At 39.3% G+C, this 13453-nt stretch overlaps 1 protein-coding gene across 1 annotated transcript in view; it reads right to left on the minus strand.

Annotated features, from left to right (window-relative positions):
• cdh13 (cadherin 13, H-cadherin (heart)) overlaps nucleotides 1-13453 on the minus strand; it is a 415446-nt gene that overhangs the window by 201680 nt on the left and 200313 nt on the right. The window lies entirely within an intron of this gene.

Consider the following 13453-nt stretch of genomic DNA (forward strand, 5'->3'; position numbering starts at 1 on the left):
TTTATTATACAAAACCACCATTTCTTCATATACTGTATGTAATCTCCCAAATGGGAACTTCCAATTGTTATCTTGGCTCACTGCTACAAACCTCACAAAAGCCAATGAGCAATAGCAACTTCACACAGTTCCCTTAAAGAAGCACTGGTGTGCTGGATGAAGACATTTTCAATCTAATACAGTTCACAGTCACTGATGCTGAGCTAGCATGGAGTAGAGGAGCAAGGCAGCCGAAGCACTGCAAACTCACAGCCGTGTGGCAGGTTCACAAGGGCGACTGTTGATTGATAGGCATCAAGCTGATGATATCCTGCCCTACTCAAGCCCAGCTAACCAAAGTGGAGCTCAGCCAAAGGTGAGCCTCCGTTGAAAGACTCCTCGTCACAGCTGGCTAACGTTTAAACATACTTTTAAAGTAGTTATTTGAGCTACTTTTGAACACCTTTTGTATCTTTTTTAAGACTCTTTTCTCTCCAAAGGGTATGGGAAAACTATATTCTATAAAAGAAGAATAATCTTGTTAGGAGCTGTTGTCCAAAATTCTTTTGTTACATAGACAAAATCCAATACAAAATTCCTCTCTACCTTTTGAGACTTTTACTCCTCCTGCCTTCTTAATCACAGTCAGGTTTAGGGCTTTTGTTGGGAGTGGTCTTTTCCCTACACAGGACTGGAACAGGGAGTCAAACCACGGAAATCTCCAAGTGATTTCTAAATCTATGCTAGCTCTTCCTTGAAAGTGTAACAGAAGAGACAAGTCACCAGTGCGCAACAAATTACTCTGCAGCATTAGTATCAATCAAAGTCTAAACGCTTTTTAAGATCAATCTGTATCTGTACCACTGGGGGCCAAGCCAGGGTTTTCCTTAGCAATTTGGTATCGATTTTGAGACCTTTTTAAACATGACCTTGCACCTTTGGTTATTTATGTTCAACAGAGCGAATTCAGGGAAAACAGGCTGTAAGCTGATATACCAAACTGTGGATCTACAGAGGCTGATATAGTTAAACACATGAAAAATAAAGTACATCAGCAGTGACAGTTTCAGGGAAAATACAGGACATCTTCTGAATTATGGAGAATAATAGAGCAGAATTCAGATTTAGGGATTTAGGGTTTTATAGGATATCTTTGACAGCCAGTCCCTAGCATCTGTGTGTACCATTAATGACTTGTGTGTAGCTGAATGATTGCTTTCTGCCTCCTGTAAACTGTAGAAGCATGAACATCATTCCCATGGGTCCTTCTGGTCAGTGAAAATGATAATAAATAACATCTGAGGGCAGTAACACCTCTAGAGTAGGACAAACAAAATTAACAACGCCCTAGAGAATGCGTGAACAAATACAATTCACTTTGTTATTTACTATATTACTGTAAACTATTCTTTTTCTAGTTCAAGTTGAAGCTGAATTATCATGTTCTTCGCCAAAGGTCCAAAACTGAAATCTGATGTGACAAGGGGGGTGAAATCCTAGACATGCGCTACCCACAATGTTTGTGAATTTTTGGGCAGGCTTTATAATTTTAGTTTAAGTAAAATATGTCTCTAAATCCTGGGTAAGCTGTCAGAGACAAGGCAAATATAGGAAAAATGAAATAAAATGAAAACCTGAAGTATAGGAAAAACTTTAGTTTTAATAAAAGTTTGAGGATGTATTTATTGGGAACCACTTAGAACTACAACAAAAAGAGAAAATGATCAGGAAACTCTTTTGGAAATGTCAGGTATGCTGACATTTTAATGAACAGACATGACATATGGTAGGTTAATTCATTATCCTGATTAAAACTCGTCATTATCTTGAAAATCCCAAGCTAGTATTGTGTCTGGCCACTGATGTAAGCTTCAGATTACAAGCTGTACTTTTAAAATGGATGCTTTGCACCAGGTTGTAGGGACAGTCTTGTGGGATTCTGTCCCATTCCTCTAATGCAGCTGACTTCACTGGTGTCTGAGTCCTGGATGCCACACTTCATCTCATCCCATCCCACAGATACAGTATACACAGGGGACCAGCATAACTGTCACATTCTTATCTATCTGACACAAGCAGCATGAGGATGTGTATTGCCCTGCAGGAATGGTCTTGCTTCAACATTGGAATTCAGGAAGGGTGGCAAGTTTGGAATTAGACTGTGTGACCAGGCTGGCGCCACTAAAGAGAAGTTAGGTACAGTAGCAGCCCTCCTGGCCAGATCATCACACTTGCATTGATTTTGTCAAGGTGTTGTGACTCATGGCCTCCAAGTACTGATGGACTGTGTTTACAGCAGCTGTAACATCTTGCTAGGTTAGAAATGACTGGATATAAACATCCCAGTCTGTGAGCAACAGTGCACTGACTTGGTCTAATCTTCAAAATACAAATGGCACAAAGACTCTGTTCTTGTCATAAGTGGGACTACTGTAGTTACTTAATGTGTATTTCTTTCTTTATTTTCTCAAGATGTGAGATTCAATAGAGAAAATCACCTCCTTACCTAAGCCCAATCAACCCTCTCCCTAATGAGGCATTTAGTGCTTACGTAACATTAAATTTACTCCAGTGTGTCGATGTCAATCATAAACAATGCCAAAAAATATTTTCATGTACTCAAAATAAAATAATCAACTTATTTAACACTGAGTAACAAGATTTAAAAAGGCAGTAATTTTCTGAGTCCGTGCCCCTTTAATTTCAACTTTCCCAAGTGTGTCCTCAATCCTCCTTCATTAGTATAAATATGGCCTTTCATAATGCCACATACTGTACTTCAGTTTCTACATTATCTGCTTGCTTTGTCTCGAGGTAAACAGTTCTATTGATTTTATAAAACGAGCTTCCCTATGGGCAAATGGACATGATGGTAGAGACTTTCACTGAACCAGAAGAAATGCTGAATATTTGAGTCATAATTAGCACAGATACAATCACAAATAACTTGAAAAAGGCTTTGTTAAACTGAGATATCATATGCATTCCAACTCATCCCCAATCAGTTCCAGTTAGAAGCATTTGAAGAATCTACAAAAACAATTAAGTCTGCGTACAATAGCACACAATTATGAATGAAAGTTCCCAATTTTTGACTGATTAAAAGATTAACAAAGTGTTATAAAGACCTATGACTCCCTACATGTTTCAAGCCACACTTTTCTTTCTGAATTTTCTACATATTTGCAAGTTGGCATTCTGATCCTATCTGCTTGGAGAAGTTAAAGTAACTTTGGGCTGACAATTGCTTTAGTCTGTGACTCACAGACAAAGGGAAAAGCAGAGAACGCATGAAACGACACACAGAAGCTTACATTTGAAAGAAAAACAACAGAAAAATCAAGCAGAAGCGATGTATACAGTACTCCCTTTTCCCATAAAAGGGCACTGTATTAATTCAACAACTAAACTTCCCTTCTACAACTTCATTCTGGGTGACTGGAGAGGCTGTTCTTCACTTTTGGCTTTTCTGGCTTGTTTGCTTGCAGCTTCGAAGCAAAAGCTGCAACTGACAGGCGACTCAATGACCCATTACCATCCATGCTAGCTTCTGCTGTTTTACTTGCTTCCCCCCACTCTGGCCTGACATCACTGCGACCAGCAGTTGCCAATAAAGTAGCAGGGCTCATCACAACCTGCCTGTAAAAGCAGATGGAAAGCCACGTGCCTGCCTCCCCCTGACCGGACTCTCCACCAGGGCAATCCGATAAAGGCACAGAGATGGCTGGTGAGGAATTCTGATAAAGGCGGGGAGCAGGAGGCAAGCCAGAGACTGCACAAGGAGAGGGAGTGGGCAGAGAGGGTGCCAGACAGAGGCAAGGAAAAGACTAAAATATCAAAATGAGATACGTACAGGTATAGCATGCACAAAAAGTTTATGGAACTTCATTATCTCAACATTTCAGCCACCTCTGACCAGTGTGTCCAGTGATGCCAGAATCCCAATAATTTCTCAATAAAGTCCTTGGGTGTTAACAATCAGTGCAAGAGGGGGTTTTGTACTGCCTGAATCACAAAGATCCCTGCAAGTCTTTTCTTACTTATTGTACTGTACATTCTTCCTTTTATTGTCCCAGATGGGAAATTTGCTTTGCACACAAGTGAAAGATGTAACACGCAATACATTTAATACAACATAAACTCATCAACAAATAAGAGACATACTGGATATGCATGATGAAAAAGAAAAATATACATAAATATACAATCAATTGTCCAAATAAAGGAGGTCATTAGCAGTGGGAATAAAATAAAACGTAGTTCTATTGCATTTGAACTTATGGTAAGTGGTCTAAATCTTTTGAACTTTGTGCAGACATAAAATACCAAACAAAACAGAAACAGAGAGCGAGTTCAGTTTACATCAAAACAAGATACAACAGCAAAAGCACAGGCAGCAAACGGTACAACTATGCAGAGCTCCAGAAAGAAAGAGACATTGTTTTTGTCTGGTTGAAAAATGATCCTTATGTATCCAAATGCAGAATGACGTCTAGCAGCAGCTGATCTGCCATATGCTGTGACATATACTGAGCATCAAGAGAAAATTATCATTCTATGCATGTATGATTATGCAAAGATAGAGCATATGGACTTTGGCTATTGATTGAATGTTTTCGACGTCATTCTGATTAATTGACCGCAATACAGTTGAGTGACTGTTGCATAAACACTAAATCGTCTCAGTAGTGATGGAGCTCATTGGCCACAGGCAGTGATGCATTTCATCCTGTTCAATGTCAGGCCTGGTGAACATCAAGAGAGAAAAACACAAGAACCAATATGCCCTGCTGATCAAAAGAACAATGCTTCATGCCATTCATATGTTGGAGCAACAAAGTAGTAGACTTGCAAGCTGTGGAGCTTAATCCATTTCAGTAATGAATAAAGGATTCATCTAGACTGACTTGAGGAGGAACAATAAGCTCAATGTTATGTAGCATAGACCAATCAATAGAGAAGAACAAATGTGATAGTCTAATAACTACAGAAACCTACATGGGGCTACACAGATCATGTCCTGAAACCTCAGTTGCTGTCTTTCCTCCTAAACCTGACAAAAATCCAGTAGAATAGCATGTCTCAATGCTGCTCATGTAACAATGCAAGGTGGGAATGTGACACATATTCCATGGACGACCTACAAGCCAAACTTGAACCCTGTTTTATATCTGTGGGATGAGCTCGAATGACATGTGGCATCGAGATCTCAGAGTTATTCCTACATTATGGCAGTTATGCTCTGCAGGACTGCTTCTATTAGTGGCCACATTCTGTATGCATTTTACAATAGACCCCCCTGTTGTTGACAGAGGCTAATCAGCACAATGGATGTACCTGTGTCAAGACTGGTTAATAAAATGCCCGTGCACCTGCTTCCCCCAAAAAAGTCATTTTCCTGATGATAACTTTGTGAATTATTTGCAATCAGAAGTTTCTTTTCACACTCAGAATACATTCCAGATGAAGCTGTGTAGCCAGCAGGCTTGAGCATGTCATTTCATGTGTTCAGTTATTACATTCACTCAATTATGCTGAACACAGATCTGCTGTTTGGGAGCCAAGTTAATTTATTCTCTCCTTATTTTGCTATTTTTGTGTGCTTTTTTTCCAAGCAATTAATATACTGTAGCTGCTATTTTAGTACATAGTCAAGAAATGTATTTCTGAATCCAGTTCTGGTTAAATAAATTACTATAGGATTTACTCCATTAATTGCTTCTGCATAAAATATTGGTTGTCCAATGAAACCTTGAAAATTGAGCATCAACCCCCCACGTCTTCTTGCAATTAGCATCTGCAATGTGTCTATCATCCAAAATCGTCATCCTGTAAATTACATTCATCAGAAAGACAAAAAAGTATTGTATTTTGCTGCAGTTAAATATATACAGTATTCTTAAACACTATGAATGCACAGACTACCTGGATCTTTCTAATCACATATGAATGCAATAATGAAATAGTTCCTGTCACTCTGATTACCAGCATCAGAGAAGAATTGAAATGTTGATTTTAGTGTTACTCCAATTGGATGATGAGGAGTTCAAGGCAATGATTAATGATTGCATGAGACCCAGACTGTTACTTTTGTTTCTGATTACTTGGGTATGAAAGACAATAAGCAAGAGGCAGCTTGGATTCCCATTTACCCCTGATCACCTTCAAAGAGACACTCAACGCTTGCAAAGCTCGCATCCTTAGTTTCTATTGTTATCGCCTTTGAGGTCAGAAGAAGGACTAAATGCAACAGTACACTATGAAAACAAATTTTACATACACAGAAGTTCTGCAAATACAAGAAAAGACCTTAAAATATTTTGATTAGAATGCAATCTTTTGGAAATATCTGTAAGATGTTACATCACTGTGATAAAAACTATTCATAGACTGGATACATTAAGTTAGTTATTGTCTTATAAACAAACCAATATCCGAATCTCTATGACTAGAATAAATTAACTTTAATAATATCAGAAGAAATTCACGCATACAGTACATGGGTTTATGTAACCTTAAGTTTCCAGGACTGAAAATATAGAGAGTCTAAACAGGGCTAACATTTCAGATATCAGTTGGTTGACAACTTCAATTGGGATCCAGGTGTCTTTTAAACATCATCAAGCTATACTGCAGTTGTCTGGCAAAAAAAAGCCCAATTAAACTCTTGAAATAAGGGGGAGTTCTGAGTGACTCTCAGCCACTAAAAGTATTTACCTGAGCTCTAAGATCATGGGTTAAGCCTGCATTATGTCACTAGCGGACGGTGACCAGGATTCTGTAAATGGAGGCACACAATTTGCTGATTGCTACCAAGTGTAGGTTGGGAGATAAGATTAGTCAGCTAGAGATCTAAATCAGGTAAAGGTGTGTACAATGCTGTGGAGCCTTCTTCAGTTATACCTTTTCTTTACCTTCCAGCATGGAATTGTCACAATATTATTTCCCCCTCCTTAAGGGTGCTCCAGCCCTTTCACTTAAGACTTTATTCTCTGCACCTGTTTCCCGTTCCCAGCCCACCTTAAAAGCCAGGCGCTGACGCTCATCCGGGCTCTGCATCTGATTTCCATATCATGCGAGTCCGGGACCTGGAAGCGCCTGGTCCCATTAAGGTTTTAACCTCCGTTCCCGTTCCCCGTCCGCCGGTTCCGACCCAGCCTTCGTGGTTTTAACTTCGTGTTTTGATGGATCTCCTGGTTTTGGACTTTCTCGTGTGTTTTTGGACACTCTAAGGATTACTCTTTTGGATTGTTCGCCTCGGCCACACCTCCCCCGTGCACCAGCGCACCTTGGACACGCCCCCCTGTCTTCTGCCCCGTATTCCTGCATGACGTTTCCCCAGTGTTTCCCCACTCCGTCGGACTGTGTCGTCCGCATAGGGTCCGGAAAGAACTGTTCGTTACAGGAATGAACCTTTACCTGTTTCTTTGCAGCCTGTGCATGCAGGCACAGCTACCTACTTGACGATAAATAAAATGTGTAAAAGTTCTAAGAAGGCAGACTTGCGTTCTTAGTGGGAGCTCACACTATGAGGATGGTGTTTTCTGTTCTGTCATGAAAGGTGTGCCATTGTTGTAGCAAAAACCTCTTCATAATTGCCACAAACAGGTATGGAAATGCACAAATTGTTAAAATTAATTAAAATGAACAAACTGGGTGTTCATAAATTGAGGAACAGTTACTGTATAATATAGGGTGGCAGCAGGCTTAAATGTTTACTTTAGTGAGTTCCAACAGTATGTAACTGTGAAATACACACATCCTCATTAATCACAAGGAAAAAGCATTCTCATTTGCACAAAAACAGAGAGAATATTTACACATAAGTTATTTGAAATGATAATGAATTAGAGCAATTTGAACAGAAAGCAGGGGACTCAAGTATTGTCAGGTTACTGTGGTGAAGATATTCAGATACTCCTTGGATCATACTACTTTCCAGGAAGATTTCCAATAATTTAATTAAGCCTCCCAGGCAAATTCAATTTAGTAGATATCAGACTTCATAAATCTAGTTTACTAAACTCAATCAAAAGCAAATATAGGTCAACATAACATCATTGCAGTAGATACTGTTTACAGTTCTTTCCTTGTCACATTATGAAATTACTTAATTAATAGCCTCATAAGTAGACATTTTGGCTTTCTTTTTTTATCATAGATACTGTACCCCCCTACTCAATTTGTGTGCAACAGTTTTGGTGTCCTGTTTTTCTTGTATATTTGTCTTTTCATTTTCTAACCGCTTCATGAAATCCTGGATGGCAGGCAGGGGAATCAGACCCTATCCCAGCAAGCAACTATGGGACTATGGACTATGGGGGGAGACTGGGGATCCAGAGGAAACTCACACAAACAAGGGGATAACATTTGAGACCCTATACAGACAGCACCCCAGGGCCAGAATTGAACCCAAGTCCCCAGTGCCGTGAGGCAGCAATGCTAACTACTCCACCACCATGCCGTCCTCTTGTATATATGATAAATATACTTTTTACATGTAATTTAAAGTTCTTAATGATGTCTAGAGACTTATTAGACATCATTATCTCCCTTCCCTGCAGCATTCAGCTGACTAATCTTAGCCCCCTAGATTGGGCAGAAGTTAAGAGTAAAGAGTTTTAACCACTACTCAACGCTACCCCCATACACAGTGCATATTCTGTATACTGTATAAGTGGAAAACCTATCTATGTGCCGTATTTATTTACAGTATTTTCAGATGACACATTAAGGTTGCAGTGTCATTATATAAGCATCTGTCGTGGGATTCACAGAGAAGCACAAATAATTCACATCGGCGATTGTGGTGTCAGTGAGGGTATCCTGCTCTATTTCTTTAAATGCCTACTGATGTTTAAGGTTGCCAAGCAACGGCTGGAGCCACAGAAAGTTTTATATGAATAGTGCCAGAGAAAACCGAGATCACTGTGAAGCTGTAAGGTTGCTCAAGGATGAAAAAAGGAAAATGCCAGCATAAGGCTCCAAGGGTTTTACTACTGACAATCACACGTCTCAGTGATTTTCTTATTGCTGTAGTTCATGAAAGCAACAAAAACAAAACAAAAACATAGTTTTACAGACAATAAAAGGCCTCACTTCCTGTAGGGCTGAGAAAAAAAATTGGGCGTTTGAGCCGCCCAACTAAAAGGTGCCGTATTAACTCATGGGCACATTTACCCAAGGCTACTTTTAAGTGTTTCAAAATTGCGGTTATAATATTCTTTGAATAGCGGTGTGCCAAATAAGAGCATGGAAGATTGATAAGCAGTCCTTCAAGCTGGAAATGATTTCTAAAAGCGTCTCCATATATTATTCTTGATAAATAGATCACAAAATACAGACATGATGATAGCAATGAAAATAAATGTAAGCCATCTAAAGATTTTGTGGTTTAAGACAAAGCATTTTGATCATCTGTTTAAAAGTTATTTTTAAAAAAATTATCACAAACCTTAAAAAATTACTCAGGGGTTTACTCAAGCTGAAAACATTTAATGTGAAAAATTAAAAACAGACATACTGGAGGGTAATGAGGGAGAATATTAAAGTATCTCTTGCTTGACTACATAAATGTGTTTTTGCATAAACTAACCTCAACATTATTATTCTATATGTATGGTATCTACAAAACAACATCTGGATATTATCTAGGGTAGGGTTTCTAAATGGGCTGTAAAGTAGAGATCATCTTACTAAAGTATATATAGTACCCAAACCCGTAGAGGACGATGATGGCACGGGTGTGTTTTAGGACAGAAATGAAATTGAGAAAAAGGGATATTTCAAAGTTATCTTCACATCTTTTTTCTTGCATATACTACATGGCTCTATACACTGCATTGCCTTAAATGGAAATGTTGCTTAAATTGGCCTACAAGCAAAATATTGAAATACAGGGGTTAAGCTTTTCAAACTGTTAACAATAATAATAATTGCTTACACTTATATAGCACTTTTCTGGACACTCCACTCAAAGCGCTTTACAGGTAGTGGGGACTCCCCTCCACCACCACCAATGTGCAGCCCCACCTGGATGATGCGACGGCAGCCATAGTGAGCCAGAACGCTCACCACACATCAGCTATCAGTGGGGAGGAGAGCAGAGTGATGAAGCCAATTCATAGAGGGGGATTATTAGGAGGCCATGATTGATAAAGGCCGATGGGAAATTTGGCCAGGACGCCGGGGTTACACCCCTACTCTTTTCGAAAAACGCCCTGGGATTTTTAATGACCACAGAGAGTCAGGACCTCGATTTTACGTCTCATCTGAAGGACGGCGCCTGTTTACAGTATAGTGTCCCCGTCACTATACTGGGGCATTAGGACCCACATGAGCCGCAGGGTGAGCGCCCCCTGCTGGCCCCACTAACACCTCTTCCAGTGGCAACCTTAGTTTTTCCCAGGTGGTCTCCCATCCAGGTACTGACCAGGCTCACACCTGCTGAGCTTCAGTGGGTTGCCAGGTGTGAGTTGCAGGGTGATATGGCTGCTGGCCTGTTGTATTTGGCATTACATGCACTGGCATTTTAACAGATATAGCTACAATTCTTTGGGTATTCCTGACTCTTAACCTATTTCACTTTGAAACCATGCTCATTGAGATCACCATTCAACACAAAATTTTCAATTATAGAATACTTGTGCAAAAATAAACTTGTACTGTATGAATGTTTTGCAGCAAATTTATGAGTTATGAGGAATGAACTATTTGTATACATATACATATACAGTACAGAATATGCTGTGTATATGTACATACAGGTACTGTATACCCACTTTAAAAATGTGAAATAGGAAAAAAACAGTATTAAGATTAAAACTGCACTCCCTTTGTACCCAAATAACAGGTTCTGGAAATCTAAAAAAATCAGAATCTGTGGTTGAGTGCAGACTCTCTCTTCTTCAAATGCTCCTAAGTGCACTCAGGAAGTCATTGAATCAACACTTGGTGACCTGACTTCTGCTTTACTGCAACTGACAAGAGTGTGGATTTCTGTCTTACAAAGGTCTTGCAATTTAATTTGTGAAGCAAAAACAAGGACACAGCATGTCTTTTATCTTTTCTTTGCATTTGCACATCAGAAATACTGACTGAAAATGATGGAACAACTTTTAAATGACTCTATTGCATATATATTATTGATTTTACTTTTCAATAAACTACTCATCTAACAGTGTAATGGTTTTCATTCAACTAAATAAGTAGCCATCCTAAATGACCAACCCCTGCTGTTATAATACAGTTTTGCATTTAAAATTTGAGGGATGTCAAAGGTCATGAACAAGGAGAATTTTTGATAGGAGACCTAAGGATTTCTCTACGTGTTGCATAATAATTATAACCCTGTCTGCATCTTGAAAGGAGATACAAGTGTTTTTGTTACAACTTTAATAAGTCAAAGATAAAGAATAAGGACAATTTTCAAGAGAGCACATATGGTTCCTAAAATTATGTAATTATAACTATGACCCTCTACGCACTGTTAGGAGTTCTGAGAAGACTTGCATATGACAGAGGTCACATGCAAAATAAAAGTTCAGCAGTCACAGGCAAGGTCATTTCATAGAAACACAGCAAAAACAAAGTGCATAGAAACAAAAGCGTTGTTATTTGTGTTCCACAGTAACCATAATGCCATCTGCACTTGTTATTGAGGTTCATGAGATTTTTCTCATTAAATGTCTTATATGAATGCAAAATCCTTAGACCAATTAACTCTTTTGGGGGGGCAGTGAACTATATCTCCCCACATTCTACAATCACACAATTATTTAGGAGCCTATAGAACTGTGCTTTTAATGTATAGTAAATCAGAACAAACAGAACAATAACAGAGAACAGTAGGAAGAGAAAGACTCTTTTATGAAAGAGAACAGCATCATTTTGTAGTCCTTAAAAAGGCTATTCTCACTACTCAACAAGAGCAAGCCACACTGTATGGGCAGTGAAGGTGGGGGTCCTTAGTGATAGAAGCCAGGAACGTCAGGGTGGGAACCAAAGTCACAGACCAGGATGAGAAATCATGGGACAGCCACACGCATACACTCAACACCATGCACACAAACCCCTCTCCTTTCACCCAAGTCCCAGGAGTTAACAATGTCCCTGATAGTTCCCAACTATCCCTGACAAGTTCCCATCTATCCCAGCATACTCTCCCGGTACTGACATCACATGCTCCACTGCTTGTCTGCTGGGTGCCCCATCACTGCTCGACAAAAGTGCTACAATGTGCAGAAATATGAGGCACTTAATATACATTAACTTGAATGTCTCATGGTGGCTACTGTATGTCTTTTTTATGTACTGTAGCAATTTGTTTGAAATAGTCTTGTGAGGATACCTGACATGAAAGGGCAGTCTACTGGCCTGAAGAAGTCGGCATCTTGGACATGAGGAAACATTGTGCAGCACGTTTTGGATCTGTTCTGTTATTGGTGTTAAAGAAGAAAACCGAGGAACAGCTGTACCCTTGCATTGGAGGCACACTACCTGATATGGTTGCATGACCAATCAATTTCATTTCCATGTTCACTGTAGATCTACAGTACATGAGTTCCGGGTCTATAGGAAGTTTCATTAGTTTGGAAAACTCTACCAACAAGACTTTATTATAGTAAGTGGGTTTGGGCTGGTCTTACAGTTTCGAAGAACTTGTTCAAGTGTTTATTGCCTAATCCAAGATGGCAACCAAATCTTGTGACCTTGATGTCATAAGCAAAACTTGGAAATGCCCTAACACAGCCTGATAACTTTCAAACCTCCACAAAGCTCAGGCTCAGGGCACAACAATTCCCCAAATTATGTACAGCCTCTTCAATATTAAGTGAAACAGAATCTCTATGTATCACATGATAAAATCTGATCTGCCTTTGTAGAAAACTGTGTTAAGCCTCTACCATTAGCATTTTAATCTTTGCACAAAAACTACTTCCTTCTCAACGTTAAAGATGAGGCATGTGACCGGTGACATCCTCTCAGGGCGGGCATTTTAGCAGTTTAAGTTTTGCTCCAGTACTGATGTAGGATTCCTCACTAGCATTATACCTAGTGTTATATCACTTTCTGATACAATCAGAAATCAAGTCACTTGCAGGTGATGGGTTTTGATGATTTTTTTCATACAGGTCTTTTTCCAAATCACACATTTATCCTTGATATATAAGTAGAAAGTATAAGGGTGTGTTCTTGGCAGCAGCCATTTTGAGCTAATCAAAAAATGCTGTCACTTTTGATTCACTGATAAATCAGTAAACAATGAATCAACTGAGTCATGACAGTCAGATAAGGTGACTACTCTTAGTGGGAGAGAGGGGCATTATTTAGAGTAAACATACTAGTGATGAATGGGCTCACACAGGGAACATGCATCTATGGATGGTAACCTCTGTGTGGTGATATAGCCTCCCACTGAACACCTGACCAGACTTTAGAGTACTGTATAATACGAAGACTCTGGGATGCTAGA

The sequence above is a fragment of the Lepisosteus oculatus genome, chromosome 20, assembly GCF_040954835.1.
Source record: "Lepisosteus oculatus isolate fLepOcu1 chromosome 20, fLepOcu1.hap2, whole genome shotgun sequence".
In the NCBI taxonomy this organism is placed as follows: Eukaryota; Metazoa; Chordata; class Actinopteri; order Semionotiformes; family Lepisosteidae; genus Lepisosteus; species Lepisosteus oculatus.